The following is a 21,497-nucleotide window of genomic DNA, read 5'->3' as shown; positions in this document are numbered from 1 at the left end:
TATCTTTTCCTTTTTTTGAACTGGGAGATTTGTGATCTGTCCTCTTCTTCATTGGTCTTGTTTACCATTTTGTATGTCTATATTTGGTTGGTTAATGAAATTATGATCCATGGACAGAGTCCAACTGCATATACCACAGAACATAATCCTGAAGGCAATATTATATAGTGAAGTGCTGGCCAGTAATAGCACTTTCTGTGACATTGGAAATGTTCCTGTATGATCGTTTCCTTTATGTTATGTGTATATTTATGTGTGAGATTAAGTAATCACACTTAGTAAATAATTAGTAAACATTCAGGTGTTCACTCTATTCATTTATTAATTATACACTTCCAAGCTTTTTCACCAGTGTCTGTAACTTTCATAATCATAAAAATATTAGTGATTTATATGAGAGGGATTTTTTTGCTTATTTTTTTGAGATCAAAAATAGTAGAAAATGCTATAGGCAGCCCAGCTTGGTGGCATACATCTGTGATCCTAGCTACTTGGGAAGCTGAAAATCCCAGCTACTTGGGAAGCAAGAAAAATGCAAGTTTGAGGCCAACATGGACAATTTAGCCCTGTCTCAAAATAAAACAGATTGGGAGCCAGGTATGGTGACACATATAATCCCAGCACTCTGATAGGCTGAGGCAAGAGATTGCAAGTTGAAGCCCAGCCTGGGTTTGAACTTGCAATTTAGTGAGAACTTGTTTCACAATTTAAATGTAAAAAGGGCTGTGGTATAGCTTAGTATAAAAGTTTAGGGTTCAGTCACCATTACACCAGTTCATTCTTTTTAGATGTACATTACTGAATACATAGGTATTTAATTTTATGAAGTATGTATCTTAAAAGTTGATGCACCTTTTATTTTTATAAATTGTATTTGTTTCCACACTGATGCGCGCAATACAGTGTTTTAACATACTCATCCTTCTAGGGAAGAACTGAGTGCTTAGGAAAGGTTAGAAAGATTTTACTAATCTTATAAACCATCGGAAAAGAAGCACATTTCAACAATACAAGCTACTGAATTTAGGAACTGGAGATGCAAAGTGAAATAGTAATATATTCAACTTAAAAGACAAATCTGAACAAAAAATTATAAAATACCTTGATAAAATGAAAGAGTATCATCTAATAAGGAGATTTGGGAGTTTATACCTTATTTCATTTGACTACTATGACCAAAAATCCCAACAAGTTTATGAGGCATTGTCAAGAAATATTTGATTTAGGCCAGGGATTTAGCTCAGTGGTTCTGCCGCCTGCCTCAAAAGTGCAAAGACCGGAGTTGGATCCCCGGTACCAAAAAAAAAAAGAAAATATTTGATTTAGGCATGCTGGTACACACCTATAATCCCAGCATTTGGGAGACTACAGTAGGAGGATCTTGAGTTTAAGGCCAGCCTGGCCTACATAGCTAATTTAAGGCTGGCCTGGGCATGGACTACATAGTAAAACTTGCCTTGAAAAGAAAAAAAAAGGTGTGTGGGGGGTCGCCAAGGATTTAGCTCAGTGGTTCTGCTGCTAAGTTCCATCCCCGGCACCCAAAAAGAAAAAAAATTAAAGGCAAAACTGAAAACAATATGCCATTCTCTTTTTTTCTTAAGACAGGATCTGGCTGTGTAGTTCAGGCTGGCTTTGAATTCACTGTGTAGCCCAGGCTGGCCTCAAGCTTGTGGCAATCCACCTCCCTCAGTCTCCCAAGTGCTGGGATTATAGATGGATGCCACCACACCCAGGTTTGTTTTTTTTTTCTTTTGTTGCGGGTCATACCATGTTACCCAGACTGGCCTCAAACATATGGGCTCAAACAATCTTTCTACCTCAGCCTCTGAAGTAGCTGGGCTACAGACATACACCATTATACCTGGCCTATCCTTTATTTCGAATTCAGATGACTCTGACATTAGATATCTTCAGGTTTTTCTGGTAGGATGTAGATTCCTGTAGTTTTTGCAGAAGGACAAATAAATGATAAACATGGGAGTTAGCATTCATCACTACCCAAACTTATATATAAATGACTGCAGTTTATTGAATTAATCTTTATATTATATGGATGTGTCTCTGTACATGACTAGAATAAAAGCTCCACAAGGCCAGGGACCTTGTGTTTTCACTTGTATCTCAGGGCCTGCTATGGCATCTGACACACAATGAGCAGTCAGTTTATGTTAAATGAAAAGAGTGCCTGCTGGGTACAATTAAAAAGATTAGGGGTCATCAAATGGAAAACATAGGGGTTCAAAGGAGACTAAAATGTAAAATGGCATTATATTAATAGGAATACACCAAGCACCAGTTCCTTCATTTATTTCTTCCTATGTAGTAATTCACCCCATAATTTAGCAGGATAAAACAATAATCATTTTATTATCTCTCACTTGTTTTTGGCTGGGACCAGCTAGAAGGCTTTTTGTTTGTTTGTGTTTGTTTTTTGGTGCTGGAGCTCAAACCATGGGTTTTGTATGTGTGAGGCAAGTGCTCTACCACTGAGCTACATCCTCAACCCAGCTGGGCAGTTTTTCTGTCTTAAGCAGTTGTAGTTGCAGAGTACCATGTATAAATAAGGTGAATATAGATATATTCATCAAATCCCAGAAGTCCTAAGGAAAGTATATTCATGTAGGTGCTTCATAAAACAAGTCATTAAGTATCTCATAATGCATGTGACTTAGTCACTGGGTAAACATTTATTGAACCTCTGTTATGTACTGGGTGCTGAAAAGGATTCAGCCCTTACGGAGCTTTCAGTCTGTTAGAGGAGAGAAGACATGCAACTAGTTAAATGAGGTAGAGTCAGTACATGGCTTTAGGTAAGTGTTGAGAGGAAGAATTAAAAGCTTCATAGCTGCGCAAGCACAAGGACCCAAGTTCGATCCCTGGCACCAAAAAAAAAAGAAAAGCTTCATAGAAGTGGCATTTCAGAGCTGAGCACTGAAAAGTGGATAGAATCTCGATATTTGGAAATGGGAGGTGGCTTTTTAAGCAGAAGAAACAGTATAAATCAAGGCCCAGAGGTATGTTGAGATAGCAGTTAGTTGCCCAGTTGGCTGAAGCACAGAGTACTACATGGAAGGAAAATAAGGTGGGTTGGGGGCATGTGTAATCAGAGCTGTGCTTCACGGGACATTAATCTCCTGCTTCTGTAACATGAGTGTAAAGATACTCAAAAAGCACAGAAACCTGTTAGGCAGTTTTTACAGTGGCCCAGAAATGTGGCAGTGAGTATCTTGATTAAGGCAGTAGAGATAGGATGCTAGTGCTATTTCAGAGGCCAAATCAGTAGACCTTGCAACTAATGCAGTGTAGGAATAAGAGAAAAATAGCCACAAATTACCTTAAACCTTAGATCTGAGTGTCTTAGAAGAAAAAATAGGAAGAAAGAATCATCTAGGATGGAATAAAAATAGGTTCATGTGAGAAACAGATTTTATTGTGTCATAGGATAGTCAAATAAGATGTGCAAAGTTCCAAATAATAAGCAATGTGATCATGGTTAGAGAATGGAGATTTATAGGTTATTTGTATGGCAATGATAGCTAGATCCTCATTTGGAAGAATGGATTCCCTGATGGGAATCCATGAGGAGTGGATTAAAACAAAGAAGACTGATTTGGGGAATGAGGACAAAGAGGAGTTGGTAAAGAAGCAGTTATAGAGAGGAAAAATTGATGTAGTCAATGCTCAGAGTCATAGGAGAACAGTTTCAAGAACCTGGGGTAAGTCAGCAGAGACCAGTGCTGAGGGGAGTGTAAGGAATCAGCCCACAGGAAGAAGATGGTGTGTGATGACCAGGAAGTCATTGGTGCCCTTACAGAGTCTTGGTCAGCGGTGATGAACCTATGGCACACGAATTACTTGTTTTTCTTTTAAGACAAAAGATGTTAATGTATAAATGTTAATGTATAAATTGCTTTTTCTAAACTAAAGCCTCAGTATTCAGGTTTATGATGAATAAGTGGGTTTCGGGTTGCGGTTTGGGCACTTGTCTCTAAAAGGTTCGCCATCACTGGTGTAGGTGGTCAGACGTAAGGTTGAAAAAGTTTAAGGAATGAGTTGATAGGTGAGGCACGAATGCAGAATTCTATACTGCTTTTGAAAAATATGTCTATAAAGCAAGTGAAAAAGAAAGGTAGGTGGCTCAACCTGGTCCAGATATAATTGCTTTGTTTTAATTAGAGATAGGAGATCTGAGTATATGCACTGGCCCTAAAGCCAATGGAGAGGAAAAGGCTGAAGGTGTGTAAAGGAAGATAATATAAAGGAACTGCTTGAAAAGTTATTGTAGGTAGAGGAGTTAACCTCGGAAGGGAGAAGACTGTTCTCTGAGAGGGAGGGTAGAAAGAGAAAACAGATAGACTACAGAGTTTGCGGGGGGGGGGGGGGGGCGGCGGCGGCTACCGGAAATGGAGGCCAAGGCTTTGTATACGCTAACGTGCACTTCACCACTGAACCACACCTCCAGCCCAGCTGCACAGTTGTGATGTGGAGGAAGTTGAGGGAGCTTAAGCCTGTGGCCTCAATTCCCTGAAAGCTGGAGACCGGCCATCAGCTGGAGGGCTTGGCAGCAGAGGGCATCAGAATTGTGGGAAGTTTGAAAGGAGTACTGAAGTCAATTAGAGATGAATGAAGGTTGCTGAGCAACAGTGAAAATAAATTGTCTGTAGCTGGTTCCCCTATTTTGTCCATGAGGAACATGAAAAGAGCAAGCAGTGAGAAGTGCTCAGGTAGGGTTAGATAAGGCAGAATGTTCAGTGTTCAATGTGGTGGTGTATTTCCTACATGTAAGAGTTAAGAGTGTGGACCTCATTATTTCAGTCAGCTATATTAAATATGGAATATACAGAGCTACCTCCCATTTAATGGGAGGCAGGCCCACCACAGTTGTTTTATAAAAGTACTGTATGTTCTGCTTGTCTTAAGGTTTTCAACAGACAGGAGTACTGAAGAAGTTAATGATCTCTCAGTACAGGTGCAGGTCTGTTAGAGAAAATCATTTCTCATGTAATATGGAATTTCTAATTATATGCTTAATTTTGAGTTTTTACCCAAATTGTGGTTTGTTTTGTTTTGCGGTACCAGGAATCAAACTCAGGACCTTGCACAAATTGATTTTTTTTAAATGTAATTGCTTTGTGTTTTAACTTTGGCTGGCTCCTACTAGACCTCTTATCCCAAGTCAAGACTTTTTTTTTTTTTTGGTGCCAGAGATCAAAACTGGGGACCTTACGCTTGCAAGGCAGGTGGCGGAACCCCTGAGCTAAATACCCGACCCCCAAGTCAAGACATTTTCTTCTTGCAAATGCATGAGTGGCTTCTTGGAAATTGTGCTGCAAAATTGACAAGTATAGTTGTGCTGGTCAGTGGTGTAGTGAGTCTGCTTAGGAGTCAGTCCTGACTTTTTGACTGCTTGATATGGGCAAAGTGCTTCATCTCTCTGAGCCCTGATTCTCTCAGATGTAAAATGGAGACAGTGCATGTAAGAGCACTTAGCAATATGATAAATGCTCAGTAAATGTTACTTGTCCTTCTTTCAAGGTAATTCTCTTCTAATATGTCTTACTGCTGCAGAGTAAAATAGGATCAGATGACCTTTTTTTGTGGTAGTCCTGGGGGTTGAATGCAGGACCTTTGTTTGCACTGAGCTGCACCTCTATCCTTTTTAAAAATTTTTTCCTTTTGAGACAGGGTCTTAATAAGTCACTAGATTGCCTAGGTTGGGCTTAAACTTGCCCTGCTCCTTTCTACCTCAGCTTCCCAGAGTGCTAGATTGCAGGAGTGCAAACCATAGCTGGCTTAAGTGGCTAGTCTTTAGTTAGTATGTGGGTATTTTCATATTCACAAATGAAAATTTCTCAGTAACTAGATAAATGGTAATGCCAAATAAATGACTTAAAGATAAGATAGTTTATTAACTTTATGGTTTGGTTTTAAGATAAAATAGGAACTTTGTTAACTGTACTTATGGTCTGCCCCTTTTACATGCCCTATGTTCCATGTTAGTGTAAAAGTTTAAATATAAGTGTCTCAGTGGCCTTTTCTGCCATTCAGCCCTGAAGGAGCTTTATTCTCCTTAACTCTTCTGTATTTCAGATACCTGATGCTGAATTGCAGTTAGCTAACCAGCATTTGTTTCACATCTACTGAAAATGTTGTTGCTCCTGCCCTAATGATGAGAATGTCAGAAGGGCTGTGTCCTTCTGTTGGTTTTTCTTTCCTTATAGCCATTCAGGTACTGCCAGCTGTCAGTATTAGAGGAGTAATGAGATTACTGGGGAGGTTAATTATTTTACCTGAAGGTCTCTTGGGGGAAGGGTGTGGTTGTGAGCCTGAGGAAGCCCAAACCGAAGGGCTGCATTTCTCTGGGCTGCTGGGCACAAAGGGAGGCTAGTACCTTGGCTCCTTAAATTCTAGGGGAGGTTCCCTTCTCCCTGATCTTTGTTTCCACAGTCTATTCTGTCTTACACAATCAAGCAAGTCTTGCCTAAAGGAACACTACCTCTGGACACAAAGACAATATTGACTCAGGGAAAAACAGCAGCCCCAGCTGTAAACCTGGTAGGACCAGGACTGGAGCTCAAGGGAGAGTGTGATTGTTACTTTTTTTGTGTCAGTTCTGGAGATTGAACCCAGGCCCTTTGCAGTTGAGGCTACTTCCCCAGGCCTTTTAAATTTTTCATTTTGAGGTAAGGTCTAGCCAAATTGCTAAGTCTCTCAGGCTGGACTTGAACTTTTGATCCTTCTGCCTCAGCCTCCCAGAGTGCTAGGATTACAGGTGTGTGCCACTAGTCCTGGATCTGATTGACTCTTCAGATAGATCAAGTGTGTGCTAAGGGCACTAATACAGCGGAGGTACAAAAAAATCAGACATCAGACATTTCACAGAAATACAGCAAGTCATCTAGGAAGAAAATCTAAACTTTGCCTGAACGTCCTCATACTCATTTTTATGTTGAATTGGGGGGGAGATCTTTCATTTGATGGTTCTCTAAATGTCTGGGTTTTTTTTTTTATGTTTAGCTTTATTTATTTGAATAGGTAATTATGTTAATTTGGTTCAGGAATCAAAAGGTACAGCTGGGTGTGGTGATGCAGGCCTGTAATCCCAGCACTTGGGAGGCTGAGGCAGGAGGATTGCTGCAAGTTTAAAACCATCCTGGGGTACGTAGAGAATCCAAGGCCAGCCTGAACTACATAGCAAGACTCTGTTTCAACAAAACAAAGCAATAAAAAAAAAATCAAAAGGTACAAAAGATTGTTAAAAGTCCTAACCTTGGGGCCGGGGATTTAGCTCAGTGGTTCTGCCACCTGCCTCTAAAGCGTAAGGACCGGAGTTTGATCCCTGGTACCAAAAAAAAAAGTCCTAACTTTGGGAGACTAAGGCAAGAGGATGGAAAGTTTGAGGCCAGCTCCAGCTACATAGCTAGTTTGAGGCTACCCTGAGCTACACAGTAAGACTCTGTCTTAAAAAACAAGAATCTTCCCTGCTACCCAGTTGCCCTTACATGTAGCCTTTTTTTTTTTTTAATGAAAATGCCCCTCACTTTTTTTGGGGGGTGGGGGATCGAGCTCGGGTCCTTGCGCTTGCCCAGCTGGTGGTGAAACCACTGAGCTAAATCCCCGGCCCACCCCTCACTTTTAACATATTTTCACATTCTGTTTTTCTAAAAATAAATTTGTTTTGTTTTGGTTTTCTGAGGTACTGCATACTAAACCCAGAGCCTCATGTCTGCTGGACAAGTACTCTTAACACTAAGCTACATCCCCAGCCCATTTAAATTTTGAGTCTTTCCACCATCTTTCTGTGCTGCCATAATGGTGCTCATGAATGTCCTGGCTGATGCTCTCAAGAGCATTAGCAGTGCCAAAAAGAGCGGCAAAAGCCAGGTCCTATTAGGCTGTGCTCCAAAGTCATCCGGTTTCTGTGATGATGAAGCATGGTTACATTGGTGAATTTGAAATCGTTGGTGATTACAGGGCTGGGAAAATGGTTGTGAACCTCACAGGCAGTTTAAACAAATGTGGAGCCCCAGGTTTGATGTGCAGCTAAAAGACCTGGAAAATGGCAGAATAATCTGCTCCTATCCTGTCAGTTTGGTTTCATTGTTTTGACAACCTCAGCTGGCACCATGGACCATGAAGAAGCAAAATGAAAACACACAGGAGGGAAAACCCTGGAATTCTTTTTATAGGGATGTATTTTTGTTTTGTTTTGTTTTGTTTTTTGGTGGTTTTTGTTTGTTTGTTTTGAGACAGGGTCTCAATATGTAGCTCAGGCTGGCCTTGAACTCACTCTGTATCCTAGGCTGACCTCAGACTAGCAGCAGTCCTCCTGCCTCAGCCTCCCAAGTGCTGGGATTACAGACATGCACCACCACACCTGGTTTTTCTTTAGGGATGTAAATCATACAAATAAAATGCTTCAATGGAAATTAATTAATTTTATTTTGAGACAGCCTTGTTAAGTTGCCCAAGGTGTCTAAATTTGCAGTCCTCCTACCTCAGCCCTGAGTAGCTGGGATTACTGGCTTGTGCCAGTACACTGGGTTCACAATCTGTTTTGCTTCTTGTTTTTTTGATTTAGCAGTATATCCTGGAAATCATTCCATAGCAGTCCATAAAGATCCGACTCATTCTTTTTTGACAGCTGCACACTATTCTGCTGTATAGATGTACTGAACTTTAACCAGTCCTCCATCTAGGCTTTCTAATATTTTGCCATGTGATATTCTAATATTTTGCAATGTATTATTTTCTTTCACAAACAATGCAGTAGGGAATCATCTTGTATGTGGGTCATTTGCTGAAGTGTAGGAGAAATTTCCAGAATTGGAAATTGCTGGGGCCAAGAGCTTCTAAGAGTTTGTTTGTTTGTTTGTTTGTTTTTCCCTAAGAGTTTAATCCAGCTGTGCTTACCCTAGAGTTCCTAGGACATAGAAAGCCAGCATGGAAGAGTAGCTATTAAGAGACATGTTACAGGCAGGTTGGTTGGGAGAACAGAGGAACCAGGAACACCTAACACAAAGTGAGGTAAAGGGAGTGGCTTCTTGGAGGTAGTGCTTGTATTGAGCTTTGAAGGAACAGTCAGGTAAAGTGGAGGGCATTACAAGCAGGGGGCCAGTGGGAGTCAGGACACGGGACCTGAAAAGAACATGCTGTACATGGGGTCCTTCTCTTCATTCATCGGTCAACTCCTCATATCTTAGGCATGGCCTGGGCCTGGATACAGGGCAGATAAGGGTGTACCTAAACAAATTACAGTATCTTTCTGTTTTATTATTTGAAACAGGGTCTGGCTATGTAGCCATGCTGGCCTTGATCTCATAATACTCCTGCCTCATCTCCTGAGTGCTAGGATTGCAGGGATATGCCACCATGGGTGGCTGTAATATCTTGTGAAATAGGAAACCAGGAGCATGTACAATGATTCATTCTATCAGAGGAAGAGGTAGGAGACCCTAAAAATTGGAAGGGAAGGGCTGCTAAAGAGGTCACATCTGAACTAGAATTTGAAGAGGAATTTGAAAGGGCATTCAGATTCGTGGTTCTCAAAGTACATTTCCCAGACCAGCAGCTTCAGCATTGCTTGAGGACTTGTAAGAAGGGCATATTCTCAGGTGATTTTGATACACTGTGCAGTTGGAGAACCACTGATAAAGATATCCTTTAAACAGACAGAACAATGTTATAAAAATAGGGAACCAGCCAGGCGTGTTGGCACATGCCTATAATCGCAGCACTCTAGGAGGCTGAGGCAGGAGGATTACCAGGAGGTGGAGGCTTGCTCGGGCTACATAGTGAGTTCGAGGCCAGCCTGAATTACAGAGCCAGATACAGAGCCAGAGCCAGACCCTGTCTCAACCCCCGCCCCACCCTGAGTGATAGAGTACCATAAAACTCTATGATATTGCTGAAGTACAACTTGTATTTTTGTGTTTTGTTTTGTCTTTTTTTGGTACCGGGGAATTAACTCCAGTCCTTGCACTTGCTAGGCAGACGGCAGAACCACTGAGCTAAATCCCCAGCCCTACAACTTGTATCTTTTTTTCTTATGGTACCAGGGATTGAACTCAGTGCCTTACACATACTAGGCAAGTGCTTTACCACTGGGGTGCACACCCAGCCCTATAATTTGTAGTTTTAAAAAATCATTTCAAGCCAGACATGGCACATGCCTGTAATCCCAGCACTCAGGAGGCTGGGGCAGGAGGATGGCCATGAGTTCAAGGCAACATAGTGAATCCAAGGCCAGCCTGAACTACATACTGAGACCCTGCCTCAAAAAACAAACAAATATGGCCAGGAATTTAGCTCAGTGGTTTCGCGGCCTGCTGTGCAAGCACAAGGACCTGAGTTCGATCCCTGGTACCAAAAAACAAACAAACAAATAAACAAAAAGTCATTTCATAAGGAAATGAGGTAAGCTAATAAAACTTGCTTTATCAGCACTTGAGATTTAAATAAAATGGACTTAAGCTATACCTATATTCCACATTACATGAGAATTCTAACACTTGCTCTGTTATGGTTTGAACCTGAAATGTCCCCCAGAAGCCCATATGTTGAAGGCTTGATCCCCAGTGCAGCAATATGCAAGGGTGAGGCCTTGAGAAATGATTGGATTTTCAGGGCTGTAACTTCTTTAATGGGTTAATCCATTGATAAATTTATGGTTTAATGAGAGTTGGGGCCCAGTTGGAGGAAGCAGGTCATTTTGTCCCCAGCTCCTTCTCTTGCTGTGTCTGCTTCCATACTCCCATGAGGTGAGCAGCCTCCTCTGCCACATGCTCCTGCTGCCATGATGTCCTGCCTCATCATAGGTCCAGAAACCATGGAGCTGGTAGAATATGGCCTGAAGCATTTGAAACCATAAGCCAAAATAATCCTCCTTCAGTTTTTTTTTTGTTTTATTTTGTGGAGACAAGATCTCACGTAGCCCATGTTGGATTGATCCTTATGTCTCAGCCTCCTTATTGCTGAGATTACAAGGCCATCCTTCCACTTTTAAATTGATTTTTCTTAGGTATTTTGTCAAGGTGACAGCTCACATACTGTGCAGGATTTTTCTCAAATTTTAACTCATTTCATTCTCATAACTTGGTAGAGCAGGAATAATTTTCCTTACTTTCAGACCTTTTGATATTCCCTCAAACCACACCAAAGGTTCTTGTGAGTAGAGCGTATTTTCCTGAAGATACAGGCTGACAAAGATTTTACTATATACAAGTTAAACTGGGTTTTAGATTGTCCTTTTCTTAAGAGGCCCCCTTGTGCCTCAGCATGCAGAGTGGAAATGTCTCATAGGCCACTGGTTCTGTAGGATGCACTTCCTTTCCTTGTCTTTGGATTTCTTTCCCTTCCCTTTGTGATCAAGTCCACCTTTATTTCTGTTCTCCCCACCTCCTAATTTCTGTTAATTTCTTTTGATAGATAGTTAATACATATCTTTTCTTCTGATCTATGCCTTCAAAGTCTATCTTTCATCTTCAGGGAGCTCATCCAGGTATTTTCTCAAATAAAGATATCTCCCTTGCTGGTGAAGTATTCAGGAGCCAACTGGTGAAACAGTAATTTTTTTTTTACTGTTCTATAATTATAATACAAAATTTTAAGTTTAGTTAGAGGTCATCAGGTCAGTTATCTTGCTTCAGGTGACAGCATATTGAGGTCTACCAAAAAGTCATTGCTAACCTAATCTCATGCTGGAATAGTACTTTCAATTTACAAAGCTGACACTGTAGAAAAAGTGTTTGTGTTTGTGTGTGTGTGTGTGTGTGTGTATGTATGTGTGTGTGTATAAAATACCAGAGATCGAACTTAGGGCCTTGTGCTTGTAAGGCAGGTGTGGCACCACTGAGCTAAATCCCCAGCCCAAGCATATATTTTTTTAAAAACCCCAAATCTTCTCCCAAATAAGCTAGTGTGTTAATTTTTCTCTTCCATTCCCTACCTTTCCCTCCCCTTCCCCTCTGCTCTCCTCCTTTCTCTGTGCCCCCCCCCCCAAGCTTTCTACAATTTCAATTCCCTGGGAATTGAACCCAGGGCCTTCACACTGAACTACGTACTAGGCCCCTCTTTTTTTTTTCTTTTTTTGCCCCTTCTTTTTTGCATCCCCTCTCCCCCATCCCCAGATCTGCTTTCCATCCTTTCAAAAAACCAACTCTTTGAATCACTGATCTTTTACATTGTTGTATTGTTTACAGTACTTCAATTTCATTATTTTTTACTCTGATTTTTACAGCTCTTTTCTTTCTGTTTCAGATTTGGATTGTTCTTATCTTTCAAGAACTTTCAGATGCATCATTAGGTTATTTGGGATTGCTTTATTTATTCATTTATTTATTTTGGTACTAGGGATCCAACTCAGATCCTTCCGCTTGAAAGGCAGGCAGCGGAACAACTGAACTAAATCCCCAGCCCCTGCTTTATTCTTTTGATGTGTGTTGTATTCTTCTCTTAGAAATGCTTTCATTGTGTCCTGTAGGTTTTGGTATGTTGTGCCTTTTGATTTTATTTCTTACCTGATTTCTTCTGTGATCCATTGATTATGCTGTAATATATTATTTAATCTCCATGTGTTTGTGTAGCATCTGACTTTTTTTGCTGTTAATTTCTAGCTTCGTTCTGCTATAATCAGATAGTATGCAGGGGATTATTTCAGTTGTTTTGTATTTAAACATGTCAATGGCCTACAATATGGTCTATGTTAGAAAAAGTTCCATATACTATTGAGAAAAATGGGTATTACATTGTTGGATGAAACAGTCTGTAAATAACTGTTAAGTCAAAAATTTCAGTGGTGTGGTTTAATTTGGATGTTTCTTTGTTGATTTTGGGGGGGAGTCTGGTGAGAATAGGGATTAAAGACCTCCACTATGATTGTGTTGGTGTCTGTGTGTTCTTTTAAGTCCATTAATTTTTGTTTTATGACAGTTGGGTGCATGGACATTCAGTGCATAGATTTTTACAATTGTTATCTCTTCCAATTGAATTGTTCCGTTTACCTCAGTATGTAGTGGCTATCTTTGTCTCTTCTGATCAGTTTTGGCTTGAAGTCTGCTGTGTCTGACAATAAGATAGCTCCTCCTGTTTGTTTTGGGGCTCCTGTTGAATGGAGTATCATTTTCTATCCTTTCACTTTCAGTCTGTGTACTTCCAAATGAGATATGTCTCTTGCAGACAATATGTATATGGTTGCATTTTGGTTTTTTAATCCATCAGATAGTCTGTATCTTTTGGGGAGATGAGATCATTGACATTGAGAGTTACTGTTTTAAAGTGTTCATTGAATCTTATTGCATTATTTTTTTCAGTGCTGATTAGTTTTTCCCTTTGTAACTACTCTCTCAGTTAGCCATCTACTTTCCTTTGGATTCTTTGGTGCTGGTGGCCTCCCTGTCTTTGTCTAGGTTTCTTTTAAATATTTTGTACAGTGCTGGTTTAGCAGTCATCTATTTCATTAAAATTTCTTTGTCATGGAAAGTCTTTACTTTTCCATTAGTATTGAAGGCAAATTTGGTGGGATATAAAAATCAGGGTTGACAATTTTGGGGGGGTTTTTGGTATCAGGGATCAAACTTAGGACCTTGCACTTGCTTGTGAGGCAAGTGGCAGAACTACAGAGCTAAATCCCCAGCCCAACAATTGTTTTCTTTTAAGGCTTGTAAAACTTCACTCCAAGTTCTGACCTTTAAGGTTTATGCTAAGAAATTCACAGCTACTCTGATGGGCTTGCCTTTATAGATTACTTGCTGTTTTTCTATAACTGTTTTTAATAGTCTGTCCTCTTCCTGAATTTCTGGAATTTTGACTATGATGTGTCGTGGAGAGGTTCTTTTCTGGTTGTGGTTATTTGGGGTTCTATATGTCTCTTATACTTGAATATTGAATTCTTTCCCTAGATTTGAATTTTTATTTATTTATTTATTGCAGTGCTGGGGATTGAACTCAGGACCTTGCGCTTGTGAGGCAGGTGCATATTTGAAAAATTTTGACAGCACAAAGACAGACCAAAATATGACATATAGTAAAAACCAATTAAAAACAACTATGCCACCATTAACAACAGAAATCAGCAATAGTCCACCGCCACAAGGACTCGAGTTTGATCCCCGGTACCAAAAAAACCCCCAAAGAAATCAGCAATAATAGATTCAGAGATAAAACCTGTTATTGGCATACCAAAGAATCAATAATTACTACAGCTATATCATCTTTATCGATAGAAGAGGTCTATAGTAATAATTGTAGACACAGACAAATCAAATATTGATAAGCAGTAAATATCTACTAAGCACGAACTATATCACCATTGACATGTTCACAACAAGGCTGTAATTCGTGTCTCTCTGCCAGGTAGCTTGAACCACCAGTGGGATATGCAGGGCTGTGCCATGCATGACTATAACACTTGTGCCACCCGTGCTACAAGCCACCCAGTGGGACCATCATGCATGTAGTACCGGTGGTCCAAGCCACCCAATGGGACAGTCATGTATATACCAATGGTGGTTCAAGCAGGCAGGAATGTGTTAACAATAGAAATGAATTTAGCAGTAATAACATTGAGTCAACTAAATAGCTACAAATTAATAAAATTTAATAATAAAAATGGGGAGGGCTGGGGATTTAGCTCAGTGGTGGCGCCTGCCTCGCAAGCACAAGGTCCCGAGTTTGATCCCCAGTACCGAATAAATAAATAATAAAAATGGGTGGAGGAAGGAAAGATGAAAAAAGTAAATTTGAAAAATAAAAAGTAGATGAGAGAAAAATGAGATTAAAAATTCAATTAAAGAATAAAAGTTAATAGAATTAGGTCAAAGTTCCAGAAAAATAGGAAAAAAGAGAAAAAAACAGAGCAGAAAATGGGGAGGAACAAAAACCAAAAAACCAAAAATGACATGAATGAAAAAAATTTCTCTGCATGTTTGGGTGAGTAGTTTCTTTTTTTTTGGTACCAGGGATCAAACACAGGACATTGCACTTGCAAAGCAGGTGTGGTGCCACTGAGCTAAATCCCTGGGCCTGGGTGAGTAGTTTCTTTCAAGGGCTTATGATATCTGAATCCACTAGATATAGGTGGTAATAGTATGGCACAGCTAGGGCCTATTTTGTTTCCATGCCCACATTTTGCTGTGTGAATGCTGAGTCCTCCCCTGCTTTTCCCATTAGGTATGGTCAGTCAGTGGTGTGGTGTCTGTTTTAGGGCTGTTTGCACTCTAGCACTCTTAGTTTTTTTGCTTTTAGTGTCATCCCTCTCTGCCTGTACCAGGATCAAGCTGAGGACTTCATGTTTGCCAGGCAAGTGCAGAGCCACTGAGCTACATACCCGGGTCTGCTTTTAGTTGTTGGTTTTTTGTTTTGTTCTGTTTTGTTTTGTTTTTTGGTGGTACCAGGGATCGAACTCAGGACCTTGTACTTGCCAGGTAGGCGTGGCACCACTGAGCTACATCCCCAGCCCTAGTTTTTTGAAATAGGGTCTCACTATGTAGTTCAGACTGGCCTTCTACTCACTATATAGCCCTGGCTGGCCTCAAACTCAAGACATCCTCCTGCCTCAACCTCCTGAGTGCTGAGATTATAGGCATCCACCACCAGGCCTGGACTTCAGTGCTGTTAGTATTTGTGCTCTTCTGTACTTTATGGCCTGTGGCTCCTGAGGTGCCTCCCTTGCTCCAGAGGCCCCTTTGTCCATACACCCCAGGATGTGGCATCTGTCCAAGCCAAGGCATATCTCTGATCACACTGGCAGATGAGAAGAGCAAATAGACCCGAGCTCTGTGCTGGAAGGAGGTAGCAAGGGGGGGACCAAGCAGTCTACTAGACTTATTGTCAGCACTTTCAGACCCACCTCCCTTGGAAAACCACATGACCGGCTTGGCTTCATAGCACAAAAGGCAGGGTTGCCATGTCCTAACCTGAGCTCAGCTGGGCATAGTGGCACAAACCTATAATCCCAGCACTCAGGAGGCTGAGGCAGGAGGATCACCTGGCGATCAAGGCCAGCCTGGGATACATAGTGAGTTCAGGGCCAGCCTGAACTACAAAAGGAGACCCTGCCTCAAAAAAAAAACCCAAAACAAAAAACAACCTGAGCTCATCACTGCTTAAATTTCTCAGGGGGTCTGCAACTAGCCCACCTCTCCTCCATGACTATCTCTTATGACTGTCTCCCTGTGGTAGGGTTACCCCAGAGACCCTGAAGTTCTGTGACCTCTAATTCCCAGGGTAACTCAATCTTAAACAGTGAACATCTTCCCCAAATGGCTTCTGATTATATCCCAAGTATGGCAGATGCTACAGTGAAATTCTTCTCCAACTGTAGCTTGCCCTGAGGAAGGAGTCATTTTCAGATTAAAATCTCAAGCTGTGTTTGTAGCTTACATTAGCTGTGCTCAGATCTTTTTCTATTTTGAGACAGTGTCTTACTAAGTTTCTTAGGCTTAACTCAAACTTGCCATCCTCCTGCCTCAGCCTCCCAGAGTCCTGGGATTGCAGGTGTGTGCCACTGCATCCAGTTTAATTTTATTGTTCAAAGGAAGAGTACCTCACCTGGTTTCCGATTAGGACACCTGAAGATTTGGCAGAAATTACTGATACTGAAATGTCTATCAACAGAAAAATAGATTAGTAAGTTATTGAACAAGACAGCATAGTTACTGGGGGACAATACTGATATAAAATGTTCAATGGAGAAACACTTAAAAATGTTATGAGAACTATGTATTGATGAAGGAAAAAGCCAAAAGAGAGCAACAAGAGAGGGGGAGAAGTAAAACTCGGGGCAGAGTGCTTGCTTGGCACGTGTGAAGCCTGGGTCTGATCCCAGCACACACAGACATTTTGGCGGGGAATGATTTGTTGAGGTGGCAAAGTCATGGCAGAATTTTTCTTTTAATTTCCATTAATTTTGTGTTAGTATAATTGCAGAACTCAGGAGAGTCCAGAACTTCCTTTCCCATGATAACCTCTATAACTGTAAACCAGAGATTTTCTTGGTCCTGTAGCTAAAATTCATCCTAATACAATTTATTGTTTGTGTTTGCATCTTGTTGTGTTCCCAGTGGAGAAGATGGTCCTGTGGATATCTGTGCAGAACTCAGGAGACATGCACCATTGCTGTAAAGTAGATTTGAAGCTGGGTATGGTGGTGCACAGATGTAATCCCAGGCAAGAGGGTCACTAGTTCAAGCCCATCCTGGGCAATTTGATTTAGCAAGACCCTGTCTGAAAATCAAACATTTTAGAAAAGGCTGGATGTCAATCTGTGCCAAGGCCCTGGAATTCAGTACCACATAAGAAAGAAATGTAGATTTGGAGATAGTATTTTTCCTCCTTAGAATCCATTTTACTAATCGCTGTACTTTTCTGATCTCCTTGTGAGTCTGCATCTCTTTTCCTTTAGACTGAGACTGCTTTTAGTGGGTTTTGCTTTGAGAAAACATTTCACTTCAATACAATAGGATGCAATTGAAGCTCTGTGTGATGTTGAACACCTGGGGATTTTGTCCAGTCTTTAAAAAACAAAAATAAAGCCTGTAGCTTGGAAACCAGAGTTTCAAAGTTATGTCAGTTCTTTTTTCAGTGATCACTTAGATCCCTACGTGAGCTAGGAAATTTGTAAGTAACTTGAAAAATGATAGACTTTAACTTTTATCAGTTTAAGGAATTTGTGACTTCACAGTTTGCTAAGATGTGAAATTCATGCTGGGCTGTGTTAATAAAGTGTTAGTTATAAATTGAGAGGGAGAGATCCCTTTCACAATTATAGATAAACTATTTGCACTATCCCCCTCCATTTTTGCTTTCCCTGGTTTTGTGTAAACATTAAATCCCCACGGAGAGCTGTTCGAGGTGATGAGTAGCAGCTTCTTGTTACCAAGAAGGTGAGATTTAGAGAAGCTCACAGTCCTCATGGCTTCAGGTGGGCCTCAGAAAAACTCCCAGAGGACACATTCTTCTTCTGTTGTGGTTAAACTATTTTAATAAAAACATAATGAATGGGCCGGGAATTTAGCTCAGTAGTTCCACCACCTGCCTCGCAAGTGCAAGGTCCCAAGTTTGATCCCTGGTACCAAAAAAAACAATAATGCACATACTATAAAAGGCACCCTTGTTTTAAAGTGTATAATTGAGCATTTGTATGTGTATGTGTTTTGGTTTGTTTTTATTGTGGCACCAGGGATCTAACCTGGGAGGACCTCACATGTGCTGGGCAAGCATCCTACCCCTTGCTGCATGCTCAGCCCTCAGCCCTCAGCAGTTCTTAGTGTATTCGCTTTGCTGTCCACTCAAATCCACCATCTAATTCCAGAACATTTACCTCAGCCAAGAAGGAACCCTGTTACCCATCAGCAGTTTCCTACCCCCTCCCTCCAGCTCCTCACAGCCATAGTCTACTTTCTGTCTCTGTGGATTTATGTATTCAGGACATTTCATGTGATACAGAATCATACAATATATAGCCTTTTGTGACTGCCCTTCTCTTAGCACAGTGCTTCTAGGTTTGTCCATGTTGGCGTTTGTATAATGACTTCATTCCCTTTTATGGTTGAATATATTTCATTATGTTATGTGCCACATTTAGTTTACTCATCAATTCATGAACATTTAGGCTGTTTCTACCTTTTGTTTTTGTTTTTTTGAGACAGGGTCTTGTTGTGTAGGGCAGGCTGGCCTTAAACTCAAGATTAAAGGTGTGTGCCACCCACACCTGGCTGTTTCTACCTTTTGACTATTACAAATAATGCTTCTATAAATATTTGTGTACAAGTTTTTATGTGATATAGTTACTGATTGAGCATTCCTAATCTGAAGTTCCAAGCGCTCTGGAATCCCAGACATTTTTTGAGTGCCCATGATCAAAAAATTTCAGATTTTGAGCCAGGCATGGTGGTCCATGCCTGTAATCCCAGCTCTCTGAGAGGCACTGTCATCATTAAAGTTAAAAGCCCCCGTCTGGATCACCAGCAACCTCCAGCTTGCCAAACCAAGGGCCAGTTCTCTGTCTTCATACTGTTTGACCTGCAACCAGCACATGACACTGATGTGTCTGCTACTGCACCAATACTGCAGACTGGGGAATTTATAAAGAACCGGGATTTATTGCTCACAGTTCTGGAGGCTGGGAAGTCCAGCATTAAGGCACTAGTATTTGGTCTGGTGAGGACCTTCTTGCTGCCTCCTCGTAGCAAAAGGTGGAAAAATGAGAAAACCAGCCTTCTCCTCCAGCCCCTGTGTAAGTTCATCGAGTCCTACTACAAGGGAGGAATGCCTGTGGCCTAAGAACCTCTTTATGCAATCAAATTGGCAACCCTAGAATTTCACAGGGTTCACATTCAAGCCACAGTACTCCTGGAGACAGTTCTTTTAGTTTCCATAGCACCACACACTATTAAATGGCTATGACTTGTTTTGTTTTTTGCCTTTTTTCTGTCTAATGCTTTCAGAGTTGAAATATCCTGTCCCCCTATTCTGCATTCTCGGTGATATCTAGGCTGCTATATGCTGCAGACTCCCACATTTACATCTTCAATTCTGACTTCTGTGAACTCCATTTTCACATATACAGTTGCCTACTTGACACCCCTACTTAGGGGTCTAATAGGCATCCCAGTTTATCATGGCTACAGCAGATCTCTTGGTTTCTTTTTTATTTTTATTTTTTATGGGTGGAGTGGGAGGATGGTACTGAGGATTGAGCCCAGGGTGCCCTAAGCTACATTCCTAGCCCTTGCTATTTTTTTATTTTGAGATAGAGTCTTGCTAAGTTATAACTAATACCAATTCTATAGAAGTTCTTTCAGAAAATTGAAGAGGAGGGAATACTTCCAAACTCATTCTATATGGTAAACGTTATTCTGATACCAAAACCACAGAGTGACATTACATGAAAACTACTGATCAAATGTCCTTCGTGAACGTATTTGCAAAAATTAACAGAAATTTTACCAAATTGAATTCCACAGTATGTAAAAAGGATATCAGGGCCAGGGATTTAGCTCAGTGGTTCCGCTGCCTGCCTTGAAAGCACAAGGTCCCGAGTTTGATCCCTGGTACCAAAAAAAAAAAAAAAAAAAAGGATATCAAGTAGGGTAAGCTTCAGGTATTATTCCTCATACTCCTTTCTGGTGCTGCTTGTCCTCACCTTGAATCATTTCCTCACATATTCATGTTGACCTATTTTCAGATGCAGTGGTTGGAGTTCTTCCCCTCTGCACATCTCTGGAGCTCTGTCTGTGCAGGTCTTTCCTGTTCTCTGCTCTATAACTCAAGCTGCCGTTAACAACTCAGACTCTCATCTCTGTCTCCTCAGCCCTGCACTGCAGCCAGAAGACTCCTCAGGCAGTGACCAGGTACTCACAGGTCACCTTGCCTGTTGCTGTCCAGTGGTGCCTGCTGTCCAGTGCCAAAAACCATTTGTTTCTAATATTTTTCCAGTTTTTTAGTTGTAAGTTGGGAATATAAATCTGGTCTTTGTAACTCTTTATCTCTCCCAGACACAGGAGCCCATCAAATGACTGAATCATATCTTATTGTCAGTGCAACAAAATTTTATTAATCCCCCTAATGTTTGATAAATTGTTTTCACATTTTTTAGATATATAATACTGAAGTAAACTTTTTCATGCATATACCTTTGGTTAAATTATTTCCCTAACATGAGTTTTCAAGCAAACAATTACTGGATCAAAAGATGTGAAAATATTTATAGCTCTTCCACCCCTCAGGGGATTATACAAATCATAGCAATTCATGAATGAACTAGTTCTTTACTACAAAAAATTAATTTTACTAGCATCACATATTTTATTTTAAAAGTGTCCAGCCAGGCATAGTGATGCACACCTGTAATCCCAGCTCTAGGGAGGCTGAGGCAGGAGGATCACCACAAATTTGAGGCCAGTCTGGATTACATGGTGATTTCAAGACCAGCCTGAACTACATAGCGAGACCCTGTCTCAAAAAACAAAAAAAAGAGTCCGCCAGGGTTGGGGATGTAGCTCAGTGGTGCCGGTGCCTTCCTGGCAAGTGCAAGGTCCTGACTTTAATCCCCAGTATCAAAAAAAAAAAAAAAAGTCTGCCAAAAAAATGTGTACACCGGCAGTTCGCCATACTAATAAATGTCTGAAAGCTCATGGCCACCACTTTGAGCATCTCATAATTATAGAGGCCAAAGATAACTTTTATTAACCTCAGGATGTCTCAATAAATTCAGTATTTAAATATTTATACAAGTTTTTCTTTTCCTGATGTATACATATTTTTATGTACTCTGTGCATGTAGATACACAGTTGGACCAACATACATTCACAGGTGTTTACATGTTTCAACCACCAGTGAGGATGGACCACCTCTCTGTCTGGATCTCAAATTCAAAACCTCCCAAGGCCATTTGGATCAGTTGCTCACCCTGCTTTTGTCACACATGGCAGTGGCCTTGAGAGTTATGTCTGGCCCGACATAAGCCTGTACTCATGCAGAGCCAGTCAGCTAGGCT

The 21,497-nt window shown here is 40.8% G+C and overlaps 1 protein-coding gene and 1 pseudogene across 9 annotated transcripts in view; both read left to right on the top strand.

Moving 5' to 3' along the window:
• Positions 1-21,497, top strand: part of Sgsm3 (small G protein signaling modulator 3) — a 42,765-nt gene that overhangs the window by 6,816 nt on the left and 14,452 nt on the right. The window contains exon 1 of one of the 8 annotated variants that reach the window (XM_087213434.1): positions 20,186-20,351. The exons of the other annotated variants lie outside the window; for them this stretch is intronic. The gene's annotated coding sequence lies outside the window, so the exon portion shown is untranslated. Of the gene's footprint in view, positions 1-20,185; positions 20,352-21,497 lie in introns of those variants that run through there. 8 annotated transcript variants of the gene reach the window in all.
• LOC147827457 (small ribosomal subunit protein uS8 pseudogene) lies at positions 4,376-20,110 on the top strand (annotated as a pseudogene). Its single transcript, XR_015452155.1, has one exon. The product of XR_015452155.1 is annotated as a small ribosomal subunit protein uS8 pseudogene (transcript).

The sequence above is a fragment of the Heterocephalus glaber genome, unplaced genomic scaffold (genome assembly GCF_053883595.1).
Source record: "Heterocephalus glaber isolate CG9 unplaced genomic scaffold, H.glaber_assembly_v1.0 deba00001444, whole genome shotgun sequence".
Lineage (NCBI taxonomy): Eukaryota > Metazoa > Chordata > Mammalia > Rodentia > Bathyergidae > Heterocephalus > Heterocephalus glaber.
The sequence above is the reverse complement of the archived record's forward strand: the minus strand, read 5'-3'. Positions and strand labels throughout refer to the sequence as shown.